Here is a 24721-nt window from a genome sequence, read left to right as displayed (position 1 = left end):
GCTCGAACCCGTGACCCCTGCATTGGCAGGCGGATTCTTAACCACTGCGCCACCAGGGAAGTCCCCTGAGATGTTCTGCGTCGATTAAAACCTTCAGTGTCTGCGAGGCAGGAAACTCCTTTCAGAAGCAAGCCTGGTTCTCACTGGCCTCCACGCCACTGCACGGCCGGGATCAATACCAGTGTGAGTGGAGCTCCGTCCTGAGTTGTTAGCCGTCCCTACTGGTTTGGGGCATAATCCTTAATGTTTGGCTCCTGGTGCCTGGCTCCCCCGCAGGCTCTGGGGTGATGCCAACGAGCAGGGCGTCCAGTCGAGGTGGAGGCACAGAGTCCTGGGGACAGTTGTGGGAGACCAATGGGGGGCATGGGGGCTGAGCTGGCTGACAGCCCCTCCAGCAAGGAGCCTGGCTGGCCCTGATGTGGAGGCGCACGAACCCCTCTCCCCTCAGCACCAAGGGCCTGGAACTTTCCCAGACCTCCTCATGGGGCTGAACTGCCCACACATCCCTGTCTGCTGAGGACAATTTGTTAAGAACCGTCTGTTCAGCCAATAATGAGGCTCGGCCCTTCCGCTCCGGCCCTGGTCGGGGGTGTTTCAGGGAAACTAGATTTCCAGGGATGCTTAGGCAGGGCCGTGTCGTATCCTGGCAACCAGACCCAAAGCCAGGTCCTCCTGAGACCCCGGCTCCCGCCCAGAACTGGTCAGCACGGGGAATGGCAACAGTGCAGGCTGCCCTCACTGCCCACCCCACTCCTTGGCTGGACCCGAGGTGTGCAGGGGTCCACACCTCTCCTCGGGTGGCCACACCCTGAGAAGCCTTGGCCTGCTTTCTCCATCACCGCCCCTCTGGGCTCCCAGGGCTGCCCTCGGCCGTAACCTCATCTGCAAAGGGGCAGGCGTGGGGACACAATTCCTCCAGCTCCTGCCCACGAGCCCTTGGTTGCCTGGCTTCCCACGCCCCTCTGCCACTTCTTGTTCTCAGGATAATTTGTTTAAAAGCAACAGCAGTTGAGGTGACTGGGATGGGGGTTTGGGGCCAGAAACAAACCTCCCAGTCTCCAGGCAGCCCTTCTCTCCAAGCCGGGCCGGGCCCAGTCATGCCCGGGCACCTCCTTCTGCTTTTCCGATCCAGCAGCTGGAAAGCGAAGCAGCAGCCTCCCAGCCACAGGCCCCCCACCCTCCATGGGAACCCTTCTCGAGAGGGTAAAGCTGCCCATGTCCTCTCAGCCCAGAGAGGGCCAGGGCATTCGCTGAAGCCCACCTTGCTCTGGCCCGCTGACCACCCCATCAGACTACTACCCTAACCCTACAGCAAAGCTTGGGGGAGACAGACCCCAGGCTGGAGCATCCTCACGCCAGGGTTTCACCCTTGACCCTTAGTGTTCCCCCTCGCCGGGTTTCTGAGAACATCTCCCCTGAGATCTCTCCCAATGGCAGCTCTGCCAGGGAACCCAAGCTCCACGGAGCCCACGGGTAGCCCCCCCCGCCCCCCCAGGGTTCCACAGAGGGGACCACCTTGAGGGTGAGCCCGTCCCAATGGCCTTGGATCTGCGGCTCCCTGGGCTTGCCCTCGGCCCCTCTCCTTGGAGAGTCACAGCAGATGGATGCCTCCAGGAGAGACTTTCCCATCCCCACATGGAGGGGACACTGTGACGTGCCACCCAGACCTCCTCTCCAGGGCTGATGCCGCCACCCCTCGGCTGCTGGGAATTTCACTGGGTACTGAAGGGCTGTCCCAGCTCCAGAGCTCTCATGGGACTGGCCGAGGCCTTGGCTGTAACCCCACTGTGGTCGGCTTCCCTCTCTGCCCACTCCCACACTCCTCACTTCCTTACAGGGGTCCGTTCTGAGAGCCCTCAGCATAATCCCCCTGCCCCAAAGATGCCTGGGCTCTGGGGCCAGCTGGCTGTGGGTATGAGGGCCTGGGGCCCCCATCCTCTTGGAATTTTCACTGCAAGCTCAGAGTTGTAACTTCACGTCTCGACCTCCAGCTGACCGTGGCATTGATCTGACCCCCACAGGCCTCCCCTAGCTCCCGCCTCTGTGAAAGACTCCCTGTGTGGTAGACACAACTGATGCTCCTCCCAGAGCCCCTCAGATCCCCACACCTGGGCATCTGTGCCCCGATTCTATGAGCTGCACCTGCAACTTCTCGGGATCTCCCTGGGTTACAGGAGCTGCTCTGCCCACAGGTGCATGTCCCTTGGGCAGCCCTTAGTCGATGACTGACAGGGGCAGGAGTATGAAAGGCCAGCTCCTTAACAAACCACATGGATGCTCATCTTGGGGTCTGCTTTTAGGAAGCCCTACCTAAGACACTCTTTTCTTATAGGAGAAAAAGTAGAGTCTGGAGAAAACCCACATGCACACTTGAGCCTGTGGGCCTTGGATTTTGTAGTTTCCATGTCAGGCCTGGAAGGACCTTCTCACACTCAATATCTGCCATGTGAAGATCACTCACCCACGTTTCCTTCCATTATTTTTGAGAGCTTCAGTTGTTATAATTAAATCTTCAATCCACTACTTGGGACTTATTTTGGTACATGGTATAAAGAAGGAAGCTAATTTAATGTGTCCATAAACAGTCAACTATCACAGTACCACTTTTTTATTTATGTGATTTTTAAGTTAAAAATGAATTGGTAAAAAAAATTTTAAATAAAAAAACAATTGGTATATGAAATGATCTCCAAGATATCATTAAGTAAAAAAAGAAAAAAAAAAAAGAACAAAAATCAAAGTGCAGAACAGTGTGTATAATAAGCTTTTATTTGTTCAAAAAAAACTACATACAAGTGCTTCTATACACATGGACAGTTCCTGAAAGGGTTTATTGAAACCCTTTATATAAACCGTTAATGGTGGTTGGTTCCAGACAAAAGGACAGGGGTCTGGAGTGGAAGGGAGAACTACTTTTTTTTAATTGACTACCCTTTGACCTACTTGAATTTTTTAGCATGTTCAGTTATGACCTTTTTAGTACAAAATATATTCATTTTAAAAATTCAAGACTGTAAGTTGCAAGTAACAAAACACAGCTGAAGCTAGCTTGAGCATAAGGGGGCACATATTTTGAAGGATGCCGTAGTTACCCATGGAGCCCACGGCCAGGAGGGCAGCCAGTGTTGAAAGGCCTGGAACTAGGAATGTAAAGCTAACAGAACCGTCCCTCCTGCCTGTCCATCTGTCCCCATCCTAGATCAGAGGACTTCCTCCCAATGGAAAGGTGCCTAAAACCCACATGTCCCTGTTCCCCGCCCCACCCAGGCAGCTGTGTGGCTCCTCTTCTCAGAGCTCACTTTCTTTTTATAAGGAGCAGGTCACTCTACTACTCCATCGGTGCCTGGTGCCACCCTAGGCTGAGTAAAAACTCATCCTATGGACAGTGGTGAGTTTCATTTATAAGATTGGGATACATTAAGAACATTCTTGAACAGAGATACACCCCACTCAGTTGCCAGTCCAAAGCAGATACCATTTCTTCCTGCCCAGAAAGGATCTGGGAGTGATGGGACCAGAGGTTTCTTGCCTTCCACAGTGCTTTGGTGGCTTGCTTCCCCGGCCAGCACCCATCCCAGGAGGGATCTCCAGATCCAGTGTCCTGTGGGGACCCTCCAGAGAGGAGCCCTGGGGAAGATTCCCCCCAGGGGGTGACCGCCTCGATGGCTCACCCCCAGCTAGAGCCCAAGCTAAGAATTGTGGATTTCCCAAGAGACGGAAAATCCCAAGCCCCTGTTGGCCAGGCTTTCCTTTTTTTTTTTTATTATAAATTTATTTATTTATTTATGGCTATGTTTGGTCTTTGTTTCTGTGCGAGGGCTTTCTCTAGTTGTGGCAAGCGGGAGCCACTCTTCATTGCGGTGCGTGGGCCTCTCACTATCATGGCCTCTCTTGCTGCGGAGCACAGGCTCCAGACGCGCAGGCTCAGTAGTTGTGGCTCACGGGCCCAGTTGCTCCGCGGCATGTGGGATCTTCCCAGACAAGGGCTCGAACCCGTGTCCCCCGCATTGGCAGGCAGACTCTCAACCACTGCGCCACCAGGGAAGCCCAGCCAGGCTTTCCTTTTCCTGGAAATATATCTCATGAAAACCTAAGCCGTCTAAGTGTAGGGATCCCCTATAGCCTTGTTCTCTGTTAGCCCCTAATCCTAGGCCCAGGAGCAAACAAGCATCATAATTGCTTCTCCAATATTTACACCAGTTGGGAGGCTTCTCGGTGTTGGATGGGACTCCCCACTGTGGTCATCCCCACTCTCATCCTGCCTCAGTCAGCTCACTGTCTTTCAAGGACTGTCTACTTGTAACTCCACTTCTGGTACCAAGGTTGATATTGCTTAATACTCTTCTGATTATACCATCCAACTAGAATAGGCTTAGACAAAAATATGGGTTTTTAGAGGCTGTAGAACCTGCAAACAGAAACCTCAGGAAGGTTCACCACTCAGAGCCTGGACTGGTTAAAAACAAGGCCGCCCAGCTTTCCTGGCTGTGTAGGTTACTGGTTTAGCCACACAAAGGACTGACTTTCTCAACCTGATTTCAAATTCCTGGTCAGAGGATCTTGACTGGCCCAGCTTGGTAACTGCTGTCGACTGAAGAAACATGCACAACCTAAATATTGTGAGTTATGTTTTATTTGGGGACTTTACTAAGGACTATAGCCCAGGAGACAGCCTCTCAGAGAGCTCTGAGGAACTGCTCCCAAGGGGTAAGGGAGGAGCCAGGATATAAAGGAGTTTCTTTTGCTGGAAAAAAAAGTAATCGAACATCAAAAGATTACTGGAAAGCACAAAAAACAGACAACTCAAGTTAATGATCTTAGTGCTTTTCTAAGTATCGGAAAATGCAAGGGCTCACTGAAATTATTGCTTAGATATACATCTTAACCATCTAGGGCCAGGATCCTGTTTTTCTTCATCCTGGATCCCCTCAGGGTGCCCTATGGTGGGGGGGAGCGGCAGTTGTAGTGGCTGATGGCTTGACCCTTGTAGAACTGGAATGACAGGCAACGTTGTTTACTGGAATGGCGGGCAATATTCTTTGTTTATTGGAATGGCAGGCAACATTCCCTGTCCACACTACCCACCCCTGGTTCAGCCCCTCAGGCTTGCATGGAGGCAGGTTTGGGGATTGGGAGCATTTAAGCACATTGTACAAGACAGCTAGACACCCACCAACACTGTCAAAATAAGGGGCGAGGATTAGAGATGATTTTGAGTTGAGGAGACACCTCTGAAAGGTACACGAAAGTCTAACAGTATAGAAGATTGCTTTTCTGTTTCAAGAGAAATATATGAAAATTACAAAAAAATCATAAAATTCAAGAAAACAGGAAACACCCTTGATTTCATTTATCCAATTAGATTGTTCAACTCTCCTGCCCCTCCTCCACTTGGATACCCATCCGTCCAGTCTTTTTTCTCGGTTATTTATAGTAAATTTTACATATATGTGGTAGCAGACTCTGCATGCTCAGCCTGCTTTATTAAAGAATCGAAGCTCTTTGATCTTTTTATTCGTTTTGTTGCATTAGAGAGACAGAATGCAAATATTTCATCTCTCCTCCGGGAAGGGTTGCATATTAAGTTCTTCCTGCCCTTGAGGAAAGAAAGGGCAACCAAGTTTTGGTTGCTAAATGATGGGCTTAATGGTTCATCCAATCAGACCTATTGTGAAAGAATGAGGGAAGATAAGGAAGAACGAGGGGTTTGTTGGCATTTGAGGTGAGCAATAACAAGTTTCGAACCACCTGAAAAATAAAATTCAGTAATCAGACAGATGGAGATGAAATCGTCAGCTTTGGGTATGATGAGGCTGACGTGAATTCCCTAGGATATCCAGCCCCCGTTGGGCTTCCTAATATTACACCCGCCACCAACGCCCTCCCCAACAGCAGGGACAGTGTTTAGTGACACCCTCTGCATACGTATCTACAAAAGTGGGTTCTACCATATTCACTTTGCTCTGAAACCGGCTTTGTCCTTTTATTTTATGAATCTCCATTCAATGGCATCAGAGTTGTTTTAACATGGAGACTATTATGAACATCCTTATTCATATATTGTTCTTAACCTGTTTGATGAGTTCCTTATGATAAATTCCAAGAAGTGGATCACATTACAATTGTGTATGCATTCCTGCTATGTTACTCTCAGAAAGATGGTAACAATTCAAAATCTGCTTAACAGCGTATGAACGTTCCTGTTTCTCCCCATGCTCATCAACATTGGTAATTATCCTTTTTTACTCTTTGCAAATATGAAAGACCAGAAACAAATTGCATTAATGTATATTTCTGATGACCGTTAAAATTGAACGTCTTTTTTTATTTTTATTTTTGGGCTGCGTTGAGTCTTTTTTGCTGCGCGCGGGCTTTCTCTAGTTGCGGCGAGCGGGGGCTACTCTTTGTTGTGGTGTGCCGGCTTCTGGTTGCGGTGGCTTCTCTTGTTGCGGAGCACGGGCTCCAGGCACGTGGGCTTCAGTAGTTGCAGCACACAGGCTCTAGAATGCAGGCTCAGTAGTTGTGGCGCACGGGCTTAGTTGCTCCGTAACATGTGGGATCTTCCCAGACCAGGGATCGAACTCGTGCCCCCTGCACTGGCAGGAGGACTCTTAACCACTGCGCCACCAGGGAAGTCCAAACGTTGAATGTCTTTTAATGTTTGTTGTGTATTTACATTTCTTTTGGAACTGATTGCATTTGTTTTTACATGTTTCTCTTATTGATTATTCAGAGCTGTCTGTACCTTGAGGATACCTTTTGCTCATCGTAATGTATTACAAATCTCTGTCCACATACACACTCCAGTCAAATTTTGTTTTCTGGTTTGGTGGGTGGTGTATGGGAATCATTTGGAAAATTTTCAGTATTCACATGCTGACTACATTTATTAAGTACTTACTGTATGACAGGCACTGCTCTAATGGATTCACATGTATTAACTTGTTGTAATCCATATAACAATAACCCTATGAGACACATACTACTATTGTACCAGTTTTATAGGCAGAGAGACATCTTGCCCAAGGGCCCACAGCCGGCAAGTGGGATTCAAGCCGTTGCCTGTCTACAGGATTCTTGCTCTAACCATGAACTAGTGCCACATGTATTCACTCTAAACCCTGGGGAGTCTGAAATGTTTCCTTGACATGTGACTGATATATGCGTACTGAGAAAGCTCCCAGTTTTGATATACCCCCAGGATAAGCACCAGTTGTTAGTGGTGTTTTATTTGTTTGTGTTTTGCTGTGTGGAAGTTTTACATTTTTTTACCTAGTCAAATTTGTCCTGTTTCTATTATCCGCAAAAAATTAATCAATAGTCAAACTAAGAAAGAAATGAAAAATTTTATTCAAGCCAACCTAAGGATTATAACCCGGGAGACAGTCTCTCAGAGAGCTCTGAGAACTGTTCCGAAGAGGAAAAGGGGGAGGCCAGGATATATGTGATTTTGGCAAAGGGGTGTGTGCAATCAAGCACACATCTTGGTAGAAGGTTGCCACTAGCCACAAGGAACAGACATCTCAGTTAGTGGTTTTAGTGCTTTTCTAAGTATGGGAAGATGCAAGAAACTAGGTTCACACAATCTTCTCCTGAAAATATCTGGCCCTATCTGAGGGCCAGTTCTGTCAGTTTTCTGGGGGCACAAAGTGTCTCATCCTGATCTTCACCCTAAATTCCTTTCAGGGTGTATTGTACGTCAGTGACTGCAGTAGCTAATGACTTGATTCTTGTAGAACTGAATGGTGGGTGACATTCTTTATTTTACAATCTCTTCCTTTTTGGTCTTTACTTCAACCAAGGTTTGGAAGGTATTTTATGACCAATTTGTCCCATGGTGCTAGGAATGCTTATTCCCAGGTCAGGTGAGGATTTTGTTGATAGGACACTCAGTGTGCTATTATTGGACTAGGCCCTGTTAACAGTAACCAAAGGCCTCTGGACCACCTGTCTTACTAGTCTGTTATGGTCCAGGAAATGGTTCCCTCTTGTTGCTTCTTCCCATATCTAGAGTAACACTATTACAATCACTGATCTTATAGAAATATATCTATTTTTTGTTTGTTTGTTTGTCTTGTTTTGTTTTGTTTTTTGACCACCCCACATGGCTTGCAGGATCTCAGTTCCCCAACCAGGGATTGAACCCGGGCCACAGCAGTGAAAGCCTGGAATCCTAACCACTAGGCCACCAGGGAACTCCCTAGAACTATATTGTTGACCAATCATTTCAAGTCACCTAATTATCATTAATTTTATCTGAGGCTCAGTCACACTATTTGGCAATGCAAGAAGCATGACCAAATATCTTGTAAAATAGGCAGAATACAAGTAATATAGCTAGTAGCATTAATAAGGTCATAAGTAAATATTTAAGCTAAGAACTTCCATTAGGTGTGGCCCAGTATCTCCCCAGGTCATCTGACTAGTCTGTTCTGCGCCAATCTCTATGTTTAAGAGAAATGATATATTGGCATTGTACATAAAGTTCACCAGAGATGTCTGCACATACAAGGTGAGTGGTGGGTCATCGTGACCCCTTACAGGATTGAGAAGGGAATGTTATCTTCTAAGGAGTTACATGGCTGGTGCCAGAAGAAGAAAAATTGATCTTTATGGTTGAGCAGGTATTTCTGCCATCAGGGAGATCTGGTTAATACATAATGCATGTGCACAAGGCACACTAGAGGGGAGGGAGGAGGCCAAAGGGCAGAGGAAAAGTTTTATGTTCATATTTTTCTTGTCTTGCCTTAAAATGTGATTTTTTTATTTCATCACTATCTATTTTTCTTTACCACTGCATTAAAAAAAGCCTTCCTTAGCCCAAATGTATCAGTTATCTACTCAGGTATCAGTGCTCAACACTCCACTCCAAAGCATAGTGGCTTAAAACATTATCCATCTATTATTTTTTATGATTCTCTGGATGGCATTTGGGTGGTTTTTCTGCTGGTCTCTCCAGGGATCACTCACGTGACTAAAGCTGCAGTTGTTTCTGGCTATAGGCTGGGGTGCCTCAGTTCTCCAACACATGCCCTCTCCTGCTCCAAGAAGCTAGCCTGGCCTCCTTCATGGCACGGCGGTCTTAGGACTATGAGAGGGTAAAGTAGAAGCTGTAACATCTCTTACATCAGAGGATCCAGACCTGGCCCAGGGTCACTTCTCCGCATTATATTGGCCAAAGCAAGTTACGAGGCCAGCCTAGCTTCAAGAGATGGGGGGACAGATTCCACTTCCTGATGGAAAGAACACCAAGGTCACATTGCTAAGGGGCACAGACACAGGAAGATGTGCTTCAGTGGAGGCCAGTATAGTAACGCTCTACCCCAAGGTGTTAAAGTCACTCTTTCCACAGTGTCTTCCAGTACTTTTTTTTTTCTAGGTAAAATTCACATGAGATAAAATTAACCATTAACCATTTTAAAATGTACAATTCAGTGGCATTTAGTATATTCACAATGCTGGGAAACCGTCATCTCTATCCAGTTCCAAGACATTTTCATCACCCTAAAAGGAAAACCCATATTCATTGAGTGGTCACTCCCAAATCTCCTCCTTCTTACTCTCAGACCCTGGAAACCACTGCTTTCTCTTTCTATAGATTTACCTATTCTGGATGTTTCATATAAATGCAGTCTTTCAATATGTGGCCTTTTGTGTCTGGTTTCTTTCACTCAGCATAATGTTTTCAAGGTTCATCTACATTGTGGCATGTATTAGCCTTTCATTCCTTTTCATGGATGAATAATATTCCATGGCATGGACTAGCCACAGTTTGTTTATCCATTCATCAGTTGGTGGACGTTTGGGTTGTTTCCACCTTTTGGAGATTGTGAACAGTGATGAGCATCTAGTACCCTTGATTCTTCTTACCTTGAAATCTTTCCCATATCTGGGATTCAATTTTGTACACGATCTGAGGTAGGAAATCTAATTCCATTTTCTTCCTTTTATCCCATTGATAGTCCCATAGACTATCCTTCTTAACCAACTTTATCTGTCACTCTTATCATAATGGTGTATGCCCTTGGGCAAGTTATTCAACTGCTTTGTGCTTTAGTTTCCTCATCTGTAACTTGGGTTAGTAATAGTAACCAACCTCCCAGAGCTGTTGTCAGGATTAAATGAATTAATACACGTAAAGTGCTTAGAACAGGGCCTGGCACATGGATTACTTACTCAGTAAGTATCCATTTTTATTCTTAGTAATATCAGATGTCTACATATGCAAGGATCCATTTGGGGAATCCTGTTTCCTCTTCTGTTGTTTTGTCTATTTCTATTTTTAAGAAGCATCCCTTTATATTCTGGTTCAATAGCCAGTAAACCAAATCTTCTTTCATTGTTCCTCTTTAAAGAGCAGTTCTTAGTTCATCTTGGTCATTTGGAAATCTTCCAATTGAATTTTATTATGTTCTTCTCCCTAAATCCTGCTGGGATTTTTTATTGGAGTTACATTTATAGATTAATTTAGGGAGAATTGAAATACCTTTATTACCAAGTCTTCCTATGCCACAACATGGCTCTTCATTTATTAAGCTCTTATTTTATATTTCACAGTACAGTTTTATAGATTTTTTTTGGTACAGTTATTGCATATTTCTTTTGGTTCATCCCTGGATATTTTATATATTTTGTTGCTATGGTAAATGGGATTTTTTTCATTATATTTAGCGAGTTACAATTTGTATATCGGGAAACTGTTCATCTCAGTTCTTTTTTTGATATCAATGTTCTAACAGTTTTCCATTTGTTTTTTTTGAAATGCATATAATCTTCAAGTAATTACCTTCTTTTCTATTTTTTGCATCATTATACATATCTATATTTTTTTCTTGACTTATTGCACAGGCTAAGACTCTCAGAACAATATTGGATAAGAGGCGGCAGCAGGCACAAGTGCGTACTGAGGCGTGGCAGTGGGTGGCAGGGGAGGCATTCCAGCAGAACAGCGTGAACGGGAGTAGGCAGGAAGAAAGCAGTGATGCGTCTAGAGAATGGTGTAAAGAAAGGAGAAGTTGGTTTTAAATTCCCAGGGTGGGGATTGTGGATTTGACTTGACAAGTGGTAGACATCAGACTGGTGTGGTCAGGTTGTATTTTAGAAGCACGACTCAGACTGTGGTGGAGGGTGGACCAGAGGGATGTGAGACCCAGAAAGGGTGACCAGTTAGGTCCTTACAAATCATCAAAGGGGAGGTGGTGAGGACAGGACCTGTGTGGGAGTGTCTGCTGGTGTCCCCTGTGATGAGCAACACCAGGTTGAGATTAGGTTTAAGTCTTAAAACTTTGGGGCCCTGTGTAGCATGGGGACGTTTGTGCTTTCTCCCAAAGAAGTTCAAGTGTGGCAGGACAAAGCTAACGATCCTCCCAAGGGCAGCCTCTGTGCCTTCCCTGTCTCACCCTCCAGAAGAATGTCTACACCCTCAGTTATACTTCCAAGTGGGGATGGGGTCTTGTGGGATTTCCTTTTATTTTTGTTATTAGTCATTGAATGTCACATAAATAGCAATCCATAAAAACTCAAGATTTCAGGCCTCAAAGGGCTATGGCCCCAGACTTCAGTGTAACATCTGAAACATCAGAAAATGGTCAAGGCTTCCCCACCCCCATCCTCCATTTTCTGACCTTGGTTAGTTCAGCCCCATAAAAGTCTGGGACCTCAGTGAGCATCTGTAGGTTAGTGGGGATGGCTGGACCTCAAGGGTGTGGCATGAGAATGGGAAGCAGGCCTGGGAGACGGTGACTCACTGTGCTGCCAATATCTCCCCACTCCCCACAGCGTCTCCAGGGCGGCATTCAGACCGCTTTCTGACCCTCCCTATCCAGCTATCAGAGCAGCAGAAGAGCAAGAGGTGGCCAGAGGATGAGCCCAGATCTTGAGACTAGAGAGGAGAAGCCAGCTCAGCACCCACAACAGCAGGGGCAACAAGGAACAGGCAGGCAGCAAGCAGGCAAGGGAGGAGGGATGGCCCTTGGGGGACAGAGAGGGGAGCAGGTGGATGGAGGCTGTCCCCGTGAGGAGTTGGGGAAGTGGGGTGTGTGGGTTTTTTTTTAATTTTTTTATGGCTGTCTCACAATGCTGTTTATTGTAACTTTTAAAAAATAATTAGTACAGAACTTTTTTTTTTTTTTTTTTTTTTTTTTTTTTCTTTTTTAAAATTTATTTATTTATTTATTTATGGCTGTGTTGGGTCCTCGTTTCTGTGCGAGGGCTTTCTCCAGTTGTGGCGAGTGGGGGCCACTCCTCATCACGGTGCGCAGGCCTCTCACTATCGCAGCCTCTCTTGTTGCGGAGCACAGGCTCCAGACGCGCAGGCTCAGCAGTTGTGGCTCACGGGCCCAGCCGCTCCGCGGCATGTGGGATCCTCCCAGACCAGGGCTCGAACCCGCGTCCCCTGCATTGGCAGGCAGACGCTCAACCACTGCGCCACCAGGGAAGCCCCAGAACTTTTTTAAAAAACATATATCCACTCTTTTTTTAGACTCTTTTTCCATATAGGTCATTGCAGAGTATTGGGTAGAGTTCTCTGTGCTGTACAGTAGGTGCTTATTAGTTATTTATTTTATATATAGTAGTGTGTATATGTCAATCCCGATCTCCCAATTTATCCCAACCCCAACCCTGCTTTCCCCCTTAATAACCCAGAGTTTGTTTTCTACATCTGTGCCTCTATTTCTGTTTTGTAGTTAAGTTTATTTGTACCATTTTTTTAGATCCCACATATAAGTGATATCATATGATACTTGTCTTTCTCTGTCTGACGTACTTCATTCGGTATGACAATCTCCAGATCCATCCATGCTGCCGCAAATGGCACTATTTCATTCTTTTTCATGGCTGAGTAATATTCCTTTGTATACATGTACCACATCTTCTTTATCCATTCATCCATCAATGTGTTTAAAAACGGGTGTTTGACCAGGGAAACAGGAACCCCTCAAAGTCCTCAAGGGAAACCAGCACAGGAGGAGTCTGGGAGGAGAAACCTTTGATCCTTTGACCCCAGACTCCACCAAGGAGCCCGACCCCTAGTGGTGAGGAGTCTATCCGGACCCCATTCCCAAGCCTTACTCTGGTTCTCTGGGCTTTCTGCTGCCCCTAGTCGTCTTTACTGGCATGAACGTGAAAGCATTGCTAGTGTCCGTGGCTTCTGGGACACCAAGGTCCAAGGATGATGGTGAACAGGAGACGGACTCCGATTTTCTGCTTAAGCCCAGCCCTGAATTCCTGGCTGGGGACTCTGCTTTGGTAGTCGGCAAACGGGTATGTGGTGGTGATGCAGGTGATGCGCTGCTGGATGGGCAGGACTGCTCCGCCCACACCTGACGATGCTCACAGCCTCATCTGGCAGTGCCAACGCCTCACGTGGGCAAGGCAGAAACCTAGATCTATCTTTGGCAATAGAAGACGCAGTTTTCAGAGGCATCCAAAGCAGACCCCAGACTCCAAATAAGGTGGGAGACAACTCACCCTGTCAAGCTGCTTGTTATGATTACAGGGACCATGAACCCTGCTTCGAGGAGGACTCTCAAGTTGCAGCACCCTCTTTCTGTGCCAGACCTTGGCTCCTGGGCAGTGCCCCCACCCCGTCTCTGCTTGACCTGTTGCTCACAGTGGGCGTGAAGAACCAATACAAGTCTGATTTGGGCTTTTTTTGTGCGCTCACATTTGCTGGGAGGAGAGCCTATTGGAAATCGGCATAGAGGGAGCATTTTAATTAACATAGCTGGTCTGAAACATTAGGCTGATGCAACTTTGCTCCATGCTAAGGCTGATCACAGTTTAACATAGGGAGAAGAAAGCAATGAAGGAAATAGATCAGATGAGGCAATATTGGGAGTTTATGAATCCTGTGCATTTTCTTGTGGCTTCACAGTGATTGCTTTTAAACTGGCTGTCGCCCATGCATGAATTATGGCCTCAACCCGGGAGGATGGGGAGGCCGACAAGACACACACCCGTGCGTAAGACACCGGCACTCACCCGGCTCATAATTCCTTCTTATGCTGCAAAAGTGAAGACCGCTGTGATAGAAGAGAGAGATGTGACCCTTGTGATGTCTTCAGAAAAAAAAAAAAAAAAGACAGAAAACAACTTGGGGGCAGGGGAAGGAAGAGGAGAGCTAAGAAATAAATAACAAAGTAGGATGCTATTTACATACCCAGGGAAGACCTTTGAGACTGCGCTCGGGGGCTTGGATGTCAGTAATAACTCGGTGATGGAAATAAAGAGATTCCACTGCAAACCCACATTGCCCGAGATGCTATCAGCACTGTTTTTCCCTTTGTTTCCAGACAAATTCCAGCACAGCAGTGGGCAAGACAGTCCCCCGTCAAAGGGAACAGTGGAGTGGGGGTGGGGCTGAGCCCGGTGGTCCCCATGAAAACTCAATTATGTTGGCTGTGAAGAGATTAATTAGAATTGAATTTTCTATTGATGTAAAACTGCCTTTTGCACCTGCTGCTGGCATCCTCATCACTGGTTTTCTATTACAGGGGATTATATGATGCAGTGAAATAAAGTTTATGCTTCCTGAGCGATGCTCTTAAAATAGGTTTACTGTACTTAACTGGTGGAGAAGAGGGTTACCTGAGAGAACTATGATTTAATCCATTTTTTTCTTCTGCTTTTTATTAAACAAGGGAACCTCTATCCACCTCTGGAAATTGCAAGGCACGGGCGTTTGAATGTCCACTGGGCAGGCGATAAGCTCTGTGAGGGGAGGTCCGGGCATGGCTTGCTCACTCTGTGCCTGACACTTGCTAGGAAGATGACGTGGAAGGAATTATCAGCTCCCTGTACTGGGATGAGTCACAGCAAGTGACTCGCTGGAATAGGTGGCCCAGAGATCTGCCTGTAGGGAATTGGAATCCCCGAGATTTCTAGAACTTATTTCTTGGGAAGCGGGGTGGAGGTGCGTGTGGAGGGGCAGGTAGCATCCGTGCTCTGGGAAGAGAACTGCAAACAAATACCAGATGAGAGGAAACTGGCTCCAGTCCCATGAACCACCTGCTCATCCTTTCCAAAGTCAAGTTTGGGAGGCACCGGTCATGAGTGGGACCATCTATGGAAAACAGAGGCATCACCCTCAAGAGCCCTTACTCCTCTCCAACTGGAATAATCCAGTAACTCTCTGGCCTCTGCTGTCCCAGCTGTTAAATGGGTATAAACCAGGATAAAGGGGGCTAAGGGAAGCAAATAATTCTCAGCAATTTTGTGTAAACCTAATTTCATCTAAGTCACTTTAAATGATGCTACCTTCCAAACATGCCCTGAATTTGGGTCTCCAAGGATAAAGGTTGTACCTCATGTTTGTATGTGGGTACACCTGGAATCCCCGTGTTCTTGGGGACCCTCAAGGGCAGGGATGGGAAGCAGAGCGGCAGAGGGCCTGCACACACCAGTGTCAGCCCATGCTGTCTTTCCCTGATGTTTTCAGAAGGAATCCTCTTGAACCCTAGAGCCCACAGATATCCCTCCTTCTCCCATGGCAGTCACCATGGCAAATGCTTCTCCAGGTAGGGGGAAGTGGGGACCGGACCAAGGCATTGCTTCTCTGAAGCATCACCAAACTCTGGTTCAAAATGAAGGTGAAAGGATGATCCAGCCCCACCCCCGGCCTGGCCAGTCCTCTAGAAGCAGCAAGGCATCCTTCATAATTGTGGTTCACCAAGGAGGATCTCCCTGTTGGTGGGACGGGTGGTGTCCAAATGTGGGCCAGAAAATGACCTCAGAGATGTGGATAGGACCGACTCAGAAACAGGGAGGAGACGGGCCTTTTCGTGGTGGGGTCGCAGTATCTTTTATATGACCAATTACACTGTACATTTCTCCCTGACAAAGTAAAACCACTGAGTGCAGCTTCCGTCATACATTCATTCAAGGAATATTTATTGAGCACCTACTACATGCCAGGTGCAGCTGGGAATACAGCAGTGAACATGGCAGGCACAGTCTCTGACCATCTGGAGCATTTATTGTGGTGGGTCGTTGGGTCCTTCTAATTAGACACTCAGCATCCTTACTCTGGAGCCAGAGCCCTAAGGCATCATATTGGGAAATCAGTCACAGCCACAACCATTGCCTCTGGGCATGTGGAGAATGAGGATGAAACTAGGGATGGGCAGAATTTTTTAAAGAAGTATTTTCATTGTAAAATAAAACAGACAGAAAAAATAAGCCCAACAAATGTATAGCTTAAGGAGTTATTATAACAACCACCACCCAGAGCAAGAAATAGAACTTCACCAACATCCCCAGCTGCGCCCTCATGTGTCTGCTTTCCATCTCAACTGCCTTCCTCCCTGCATAAGTGACCCCTCTCCAGACTCTGATAGGAATCTTGTCTCTTGTCTTTCTTGACACTTGTATCACCCGGGTGCCTTCCTAGACATGTGCTGTAGTCTTGCTATTTTTCAAAATCCAATCTACCTTTTGAGTCTCTTTTAATCTAGAGGTTTCCCCCTCCATCCCTTTCTGTTCTTTATAATTTATCTGTTGAAGAGTCTGAGCCTTTTGACCCAGTTTCCCACTGTCTGGGTTCTGCTGATTGATACTCTTGGTGGAGTTCAAGGTGTCCCTCTGTATTTTCCCGTAAAATTTGCAGCTGAATCCAGAGGTTGGATCAGACTCGGGTTCAGTCCTTTCGGCAAGACCATAGGTGGTGGTGTGTTCTTTCATAAGGAGACACATAATGTCTGTTTGCCTCTCCTTTTGTGAGTTTAACAGTTGTTGCTGCACAATACCTAGCTCTGTTCATTCACAGGGGCTTTAAAATGGTGATATTCTATCATTTCTCTTTCATATATTAACTTGAGTACTTCTATAAAGAGATGCTTGGGCTTCCCTGGTGGCACAGTGGTTAAGAATCCACCTGCCAATGCAGGGGACACGGGTTCGAGCCCTGGTCCGGGAATATCCCACATGCCGTGGAGCAACTAAACCCGTGCGCCACAACTACTGAGCCTGTGCTCTAAGGCCCGCGAGCCACAACTACTGAGCCTGCGAGTCACAACTACTGAAGCCTGCATGCCTAGAGCCCGTGCTCCGCAACAAGAGAAGCCACCTCAGTGAGAAGCCTGCGCACCGCAACAAAGAGTAGCCCCCGCTCGCTGCAACTAGAGAAAGCCCGCGCGCAGCAACAAAGACCTAACACAGCCAAAAATAAATAAATTAAATAAATTAAAAAAAAAAAAAAGAGATGCTTCCACTCATACACTGTTTGGCTACCCAGTGGTAGAGTTCACATATTAAAGGCAGGATAAATGTTTGATTCTTTCCCTTCATTTACCAGTTTTCGAGAGAATAAATTTGTTCTTTCTCCTCTGAAGGTGACTATGTTTTAAGTAGCTTTATGAATTAAAGGTTTAAATACATTTGATGGGTTTTAATTCATTACAATTATAATCTTTGTTGAAGCGCAAATGGTTCCATATTTGGTCACCAGGAGCCTCTTACAGATGGTTTCCATGTCCTTTTGACATGTCTTTTAGTACTGCCAGTCTCCTTGCTATCTATACATAGTGGATTCTATCTATCTATCTGTCTATCTTTTTTTTTTTTTTAAATAAAATGTCAAGAAAATGAAAAGACAAACCATAGACTGGGAGAAAATATTGTAAAATACATATCTGATAAAAGAGTGTTGTCCAAAATATACAAAGAAATAAAAAGAATGAGCTATCAAGCCACGAAGAGACACGAAAGAAACTTAAACACATATTGCTAAGTGAGGGAAGCCAATTTGAAAAGGCTACATCTGTATGATTCTGACTATAATACATTCTGGAAAAGGCAAAACCATGGAGATGGTAAAAAAGATCCGTGGTTGCCAGGGGTTCAGGGGATGGAGGGAGGGAGGGAGAGACGAATAGGTGGAGCTTAGGGGATTTTTAAGGAAGTGAAAATATTCTGTATGATACTATAATGGTAGATACATGCCACTATGCATTTGTCAAAATCCATAGAATGTACAACACAAAGACTGAACCCTAATGTAAACAGTGGACTTCGGTTGAGGTTGGTCGATGTTGGTAGACTGACTGTTATAAAGGTACCACACTGACACTGGATGTTGATGGTAGGGGAGGCTGGTTTTGGGGGATGGGGGTGGGTGGAGGGGAACCCTCTGTACTTTCCACTCAGTTATGCTGTGAACCTAAAGCAGTTCTTTAAAACTAACTCTATTAATTAAAAAAAGATAAAATGCCTCATGAGTGTGTACTGATTCTTTCAATTCAATTTGAGAATTATCAAGTGTTTATTTAAACTCTTCTTTCTTATACCTGAATTCCTTTTTCTCACCCAAAATCATACTTCTCAAGAGTACACAAGAATCACAGAATTAGAATATCCAACACTTATTTACTTTATCCCATATTATACGCACAAAAGTCTCAGTGTAAAACACTAATACTACCTCAATCAACATCATTATTAAAAATAGTTAATGATACAATGAGGTATCACCTCACACCAGTCAGAATAGCCATCATTAAAAAGTCTTCAAATAATAAATGCTGGAGAGGTTGTGGCAAAAAAGGAACCCTCCTACACTGTTGGTGGGAATGCAAATTGGTGCAGCCATTATGGAGAACAGTATGGAGGTTCCTTATAAAAAACTAAAAATAGAGCTACCATATGATCCTGCAATCCCACTCCTGGGCATATACTTGGAGAAAACTCTAATTCGAAAAGATGCATGCACCCCAATGTTCACAGCAGCACTATTTACAATAGCCAAGACATGGAAGCAACCTGAGTGTCCATCAACAGATGAGTGGATAAAGAAGATGTGGTATAGATATATATATACAATGGAATATTACTCAGCCTTAAAAAAGAATGAAATAATGCCATTTGCAGCAACATGGATGGACCTAGAGATTATTGTATTAACTGAAGTAAGTCAGACAAAGACAAATACCATATGATATCACTTATATGTGGAATCTAAAAAAATGATACAAATGAACTCATTTACAAAACAGAAATAGACTCACAGACATAGAAAACAATCTTATGGTTACCAAAGGGGAAGGGGGGGAGGGATAAATCAGGAGTTTGGGATTAACATATACACACTACTATATATAAAAAAGGTAAAGGGACTTCCCTGGTGGTCTGGTGGTTAAGACTCTGCGCTTCCACTGCAGGAGGCCAGGGTTTGATCCCTGGTCGGGGAACTAAGTTCCCACATGCCGCACGGTGCAGCCAAAAAAAAAAAAAAAAAAAAAAAAGGTAAAAAACAAGGACCTACTATATAGCACAGGGAACTATACGCAATATCTTGTAATAATCTAAAATGGAGAAGAATCTGAAAAAGAATGTATATATACATATATATATGTATAACTGAATCACTTTGCTGTACACTTGAAACTAACACAACATTGTAAATTAACTATAATTCAATTAAAAAATAAAATAAAAGAATTTTATCATACCAAGTTATTTTTCTTGCTGACAAAATTGGAACAGATATAACAAGATCTTATTTGACTTCTATTAAACCTAGGTACAATAAAAGTATTATACTTAAAAAAATTTTTTCCATATGCTTTCCTCATTTTCTTATTCCTCCCATTAATAAAGAGCTGTACTATGTCGATATTGTCAGAAAGTATAGCCATTACATACTATACTCTTTCCTTTTTAATCCTCAATTATTCTTAATTCCATAAACAACCAAATATTTAGAGCTCGTGTTCATCTCTTTATTCATGTTTCTCTAGTCACGTTGGTTCTCTGGTAGATTCCTCAGGAAGGGCTCAATATTTCCTGAATTTTTGCATATTGGTAAGAGTTTGTACCCTTTATACTTGAAAGTCAGTTTTCCTAGATTCTTGGTTCACATTTTATTTCCTTGAGTATCTTCAGTATGGTACTCTATTTTCTTGTGACACAAGTGTTACAGTCAAAAAGTTGGTGATAATCCAGTTTTCTATCAAATCATATGCTACTTTCGCTTACCCAAAGGAATTTTATTTTTTTTTAAGTCTCATTATTTTACTAAAATTATACCCTAAAGTTGGTCATTCTGGGTCAGTATTCTCAAGAACATGGTGTGACCCTTCAATATGTAGTTTCAACCCTTTCTTGTTTCTGACAGTTTTCCCTGAATTATAGCTTTTAATATTTGTTACAAGCCCTACTTTTGTTTTTTTCTTCAGGGACTCCTATTCTCTGCATGTTAAGTCATCTTTACCTAGCTTCAACATTTGTCACTTTCTCTTGAATCCTTTGTATCATGTTCGTTTCTTATGGATTTTTAATATTTTCCATTTTTTTCCCATCTCCTATTTCTTCTAGTGCAATATCTATCATGTTTATTCACTCATGTATTCTTTCTAGTTTAGTCTTAATTTCTGAAATATTGTTTCTTTTAAACCAAATTTTTTCCTGAATTTGTCATCTCATTTCCGAGTTTTTAAATTTCTGATTTATGTTGTTATACCATTTCCTTAATTTCTTATGGCTTTTATCTTTGGAAATCATAGGTTATAGCTTCTTATTTGTTTTGTAAGCATATCTTTCTTTAATGCTTTTCATTGTCTGTGGAGATGGTATTCTACTCCCTATTCTCTCTCTCTCTCTCTCTCTTTTTTATTTTTTACTTTGTGTGGGGTATGACCTTGGTTCTTTTCTTGTGCTCATTTCTGTAAAGAGGAAATTGATTTTTCTGAACTTTTAGGAGGAAGTTTAGTTCAAGGTAGCTTTTCTAACTTCACAAAGCTCCCTGTTTCGTTTCACGCAGTTAAAAGATCTGGCAGTTTGATTTCCAGCGTTCTGGCTCTTTATAAACGTGTCTCCACTTTTATCCGGATCTTCTGTTTCCTTCCCCTCTTTTATCCCTTCTCGGTTCAATTCTGATTCCTCTTTCAGCAGTGTCTCCTCCTGGAAGGAACACCTGGCTGGTCAGTTTCAGGATGCTCCATCCCCTTTAAATCATCTTACCTGATGCCTTTTGCACTTCCATGCTGTTGGAGGGGGCAAAACGCTCCCAGCTTCAGCTACTGTTCTAAAACGGGATCTCTGTGCTTCCCAGTGAATACCTACTGGCTATCCGGGGGATGCTCATGTTCTCAGGGGTGACAAGCACCCTGTTTCTTCCCTTTGCTAGTATTCTGATGTTTGGAGGGATACGTTGCCCACCAGTTTTTTTTGTTTGTTCATTTGTTTGTTTTTTGGTTGCACTGCGTGGCTTGTGGGATCTTAGTTCCCTGACCAGGGATTAAACCCAGGCCCACGGCAGTGGAAGCACAGAGTCCTAACCACTGGACCGCCAGGGAATTCCCATTGCCCACTAGTTTTACTGAGAATGTTTCCCACGGGTTTTAGGTCTGGCTACCTAGTTGGTCTGTCTGTTTTTATTAGGGGATTCAAAATTATACCACCAGCACTGCTGCCATATTCTCAAAAATACCACAGGGAGAACTTTTAACCTTGGCTCTTTAACACCACCAAAGAATGCTTTATCACGACCAAACCAGAGGAGAAAAGCTATGTAAACATTAATTTGTGTAGAGTGTCTTGTGCTGATAATGACATTGTAACAAACTCTATTGATCCCCTCAGCCCATCTGAGTTCAACCCAGGAGATGTTTCCAACCTTAAGCTCCTGCATCTCTTTTCTCCCTATAGAGCTTTCCCTGGAACCATCAAAACTTGTTAGCCTGCCTTGGGCTTCCTGAGGTCACTCTCAAATAAACTACCTGAACCCAAATGCTTGTCTTGGGTCTGCTTTTGGGGGACCATAACCCAAGACAGAGACTAAGCTGCGTTCCAGTAGCTTTGCCTGTTTCAAACATTTCTCATGTCGCATAACCTGCTTATGATTTTCAAAAATGGGAAGATGTTGGCTTAATATTTTTAATAGCTTTGATGAGACATCTTTTATTCCACACAAATAAAATGCTTGTCTTTCCTTGTCTACAACCTCTTTACTCCCTCAAAAGGGACTGATTGATTGTTTCCCCTAGACAGTGTCATTCCTAAATGCTACACTCCTTTTCCAGAATTCAGCAATCCTACTTTCTAATTGTAGAGTCTACCCTTTTTCTGGGCGTGGAAGTGAGAGTCTTTTATCTGTAGGTGCCAGAGTATTCTTGATGTTTAACTAAATATTCATAGAATTATTGTCCCCTTGGTTCTCTGTGGCCGTGAGCCTTTTTTTTTTTTTTTGGCTGCGTTGGGTCTTCGTTGCTGCACGGGCTTTCTCTAGTTGCGGGGAGCGGGCTTCTCATTGCGGTGGCTTCTCTTGTTGCAGAGCACAGGCTCTAGGCGCGCGGGCTTCAGTAGTTGTGGCGCACGGGCTCTAGAGCGCAGGCTCAGTAGCTGTGGTGCACAGGCTTAGTTGCTCCACGGCATGTGGGATCTTCCCAGACCAGGGATCGAACCTGTGTCCCCTGCCTTGGCAGGCAGATTCTTATCCACTGCACCACGAGGGAAGCCCGGCTGTGAGTCTTAGGAGTGAAAACAGGCCAGGTGAGGTTAGGTCAGGCCAAATGCTACCTCCTCCGTTAAGCCCTTCCTGATCCCCCCGGGGAAGGTGACTCAGCCACCTCTGTCATGGCTCCATCATGATCTGCCTTGCCTTCTACTCCATGCATCTGTCTTCCTCCTTTACTGTGAGCTGCTCTTCCCTTTGCTTCCCCCATCCTGTCCCTAGCAGTCCGTCCATGAAGGTGGGGCAGGACAGTCTGTGCCTAAAGGCAGGTGGCCAGAACCATAGAAGGGGCTGGGCTTCACTCATGGGCTTGCCTCCAGCTGCTGCATCATCTCAGCACACCTCTAAACAGGGCTGAGCCTGGTTCATGTCCTGCACCCCGCCCCCGAATCTTGGGACAAGCCACCAAGGCTGGAACAGGCACAAAAGGTGGACTCATTTGAGCCCAAGGCATCCAGGAAGCTCTGTCTGAGGACAGGGATGGGGGACAGAGTGTGACAGGCTCCATGCTGGGACCTGCAGGGCTGCCTCCATGCCACAGGGCCCTTCACGTGGTGTCAAAAGAGGTGATTTGGGTTGTCTTGTTTTTTTTAAAGCTAACTTGAAACCCTACTGACAGCAAGATGTCTCTGGCACAAAAGCTGACAGGAAGGCAACGGGCTCACTGTTTCCATAGCTACTGACAGGACGCCACTGGGCAGTGCTTTGAACTCCAGAGCATTTCAGGCTCTGCTTGCAGGATGAAGTTTCCTCGGCTCTGGGAGAACTCAGCAATGAAATGGCAGTTGCTTATCTCAGTTTCTGTCGCAACTGCCTTCTATTTTCAATGACAGGGTTTAATTTCTCCAGCTATCCAAAAGGGTTTCCCTGCAGAACACTCCTGCACCCAGGAATCCTAGGAAGCTGGAGGTGTCCCTTCCCCCACAAACCTTCCCAGGTGGTGTCATCTCCTTCCAAAGCCTGGTGACCTTGGCACATTTTCTGCCCTGGAGGATGGCTTTGCAAGGTGGGGAGGGGAGTTTCCTGGGTGGCTGGCTGGCTCTCAGCGATGTGCTGGGCATGGAATAGGAGGGGCTGACAGTAAGTTTTAGCATGACCTGCTTCCAGCTTGGAAAACCTTTGGAGGGTCTGAGGAACTAAACCTTCTCAGGATTTTCCAGTTTCTCCTTCACGGGGAACCTGCAGGAGAAGGGTTCAGGTGCTTCCCTCCAAGGTAAACTTGGGTGTCTCCTGTGGAGGCATCTTCCCACGGAGGAGTGGGTAGCAGAGGCTGCAGGTTAGGGACCCGGTTTGGGTGTTGGACCAGGGACAGGCATTCCTGATCTGCTGCCCTTGGAGGTCCCTCTTGGGGGCATGCTGCCTGATTGATGGGCTTCTCCTGATCTGTTTCCTTGGATGCATCATGCACCAGGCTTTTGTTTTCAGTCCCGGCGGAGAGATGCATGCTGCCAGGCATTGTGTGGGCCCCCGGCACACTGTGAAAATGCCACTTGCTCAGGATCGCCTGGAGAAGAAGGGCAGTACCTGCCACTGCTTTATCATCTCTGCTGTGGCCGCCCACGTGGTTTATGGCACAACTCGCCTTTGCTAAAAGGGTCTGAGAAAACCTTGAGACTAACCCACTGCGTCTGGGAGATTCTTACAGTATCTGTCTTCAGGAAAGCACACATCGCAACTGAGCTTAGTGACCGTCTTGCTTTCCAGCTCTGTGGGCGCAGAATGCGGCTGTGGCTCCTCCAGAATGCGGTTTTTCTAGCCTGGCTAAGAAATTGCCACTTGTGTGTCCTCTATCTTTGTGTCACATTTCTAAGCTCATCTGATGATAAACCTCCCCCAACAGGGAAGTCTCAGGGTGTATCTCCTTACCCCGTGGCATGCTCCCAATGGCACCTGATAAATGTTTCCGGAGTGTCCCTATGGAAGTATTTTGTTCAGTTCAAAGCAATCCTTTCTTTTCAAAAATCTCCAAACATGATTCTTAATACTAAGCATTAAATTTAGAATAGCATTCAAGTTTGCATTTTTTAAAAGCGCTTTTAGCTATCTCAGGAACTCAGAGGATACTTAAGCCCCATTTTCTTACCACTTAATGGAAAGAGATGAAGTGATTTATGCCCCTTGGTAAGGGCATATGGGCTGATGATGCTAGAGAGGAAATTCTGCCCTCAGAGACCCCACTGCCTCTCTCAGACCCCATGGAGCCCTGGATGAAGTTGAGTAACCTACAGCCACTCTACTCTGGGCAGTGACCGGCAGACACATGAAAAGCTAAGC

The 24721-nt window shown here is 45.3% G+C and overlaps 1 long non-coding RNA gene across 1 annotated transcript; it reads left to right on the top strand.

Moving 5' to 3' along the window:
- Nucleotides 1-1509: 1509 nt before the first annotated feature.
- On the top strand, nt 1510-21833 carry LOC309648979. The gene is made up of 3 exons (XR_014256891.1): nt 1510-12108; nt 12439-19100; nt 19240-21833. It is a non-coding gene; the product is annotated as an uncharacterized lncRNA (long non-coding RNA).
- Nucleotides 21834-24721: the final 2888 nt, after the last annotated feature.

The sequence above is a fragment of the Balaenoptera physalus genome (assembly GCF_965194825.1).
Source record: "Balaenoptera physalus genome assembly, chromosome: 19".
Taxonomy (NCBI): Eukaryota; Metazoa; Chordata; class Mammalia; order Artiodactyla; family Balaenopteridae; genus Balaenoptera; species Balaenoptera physalus.
The sequence above is the reverse complement of the archived record's forward strand: the minus strand, read 5'-3'. Positions and strand labels throughout refer to the sequence as shown.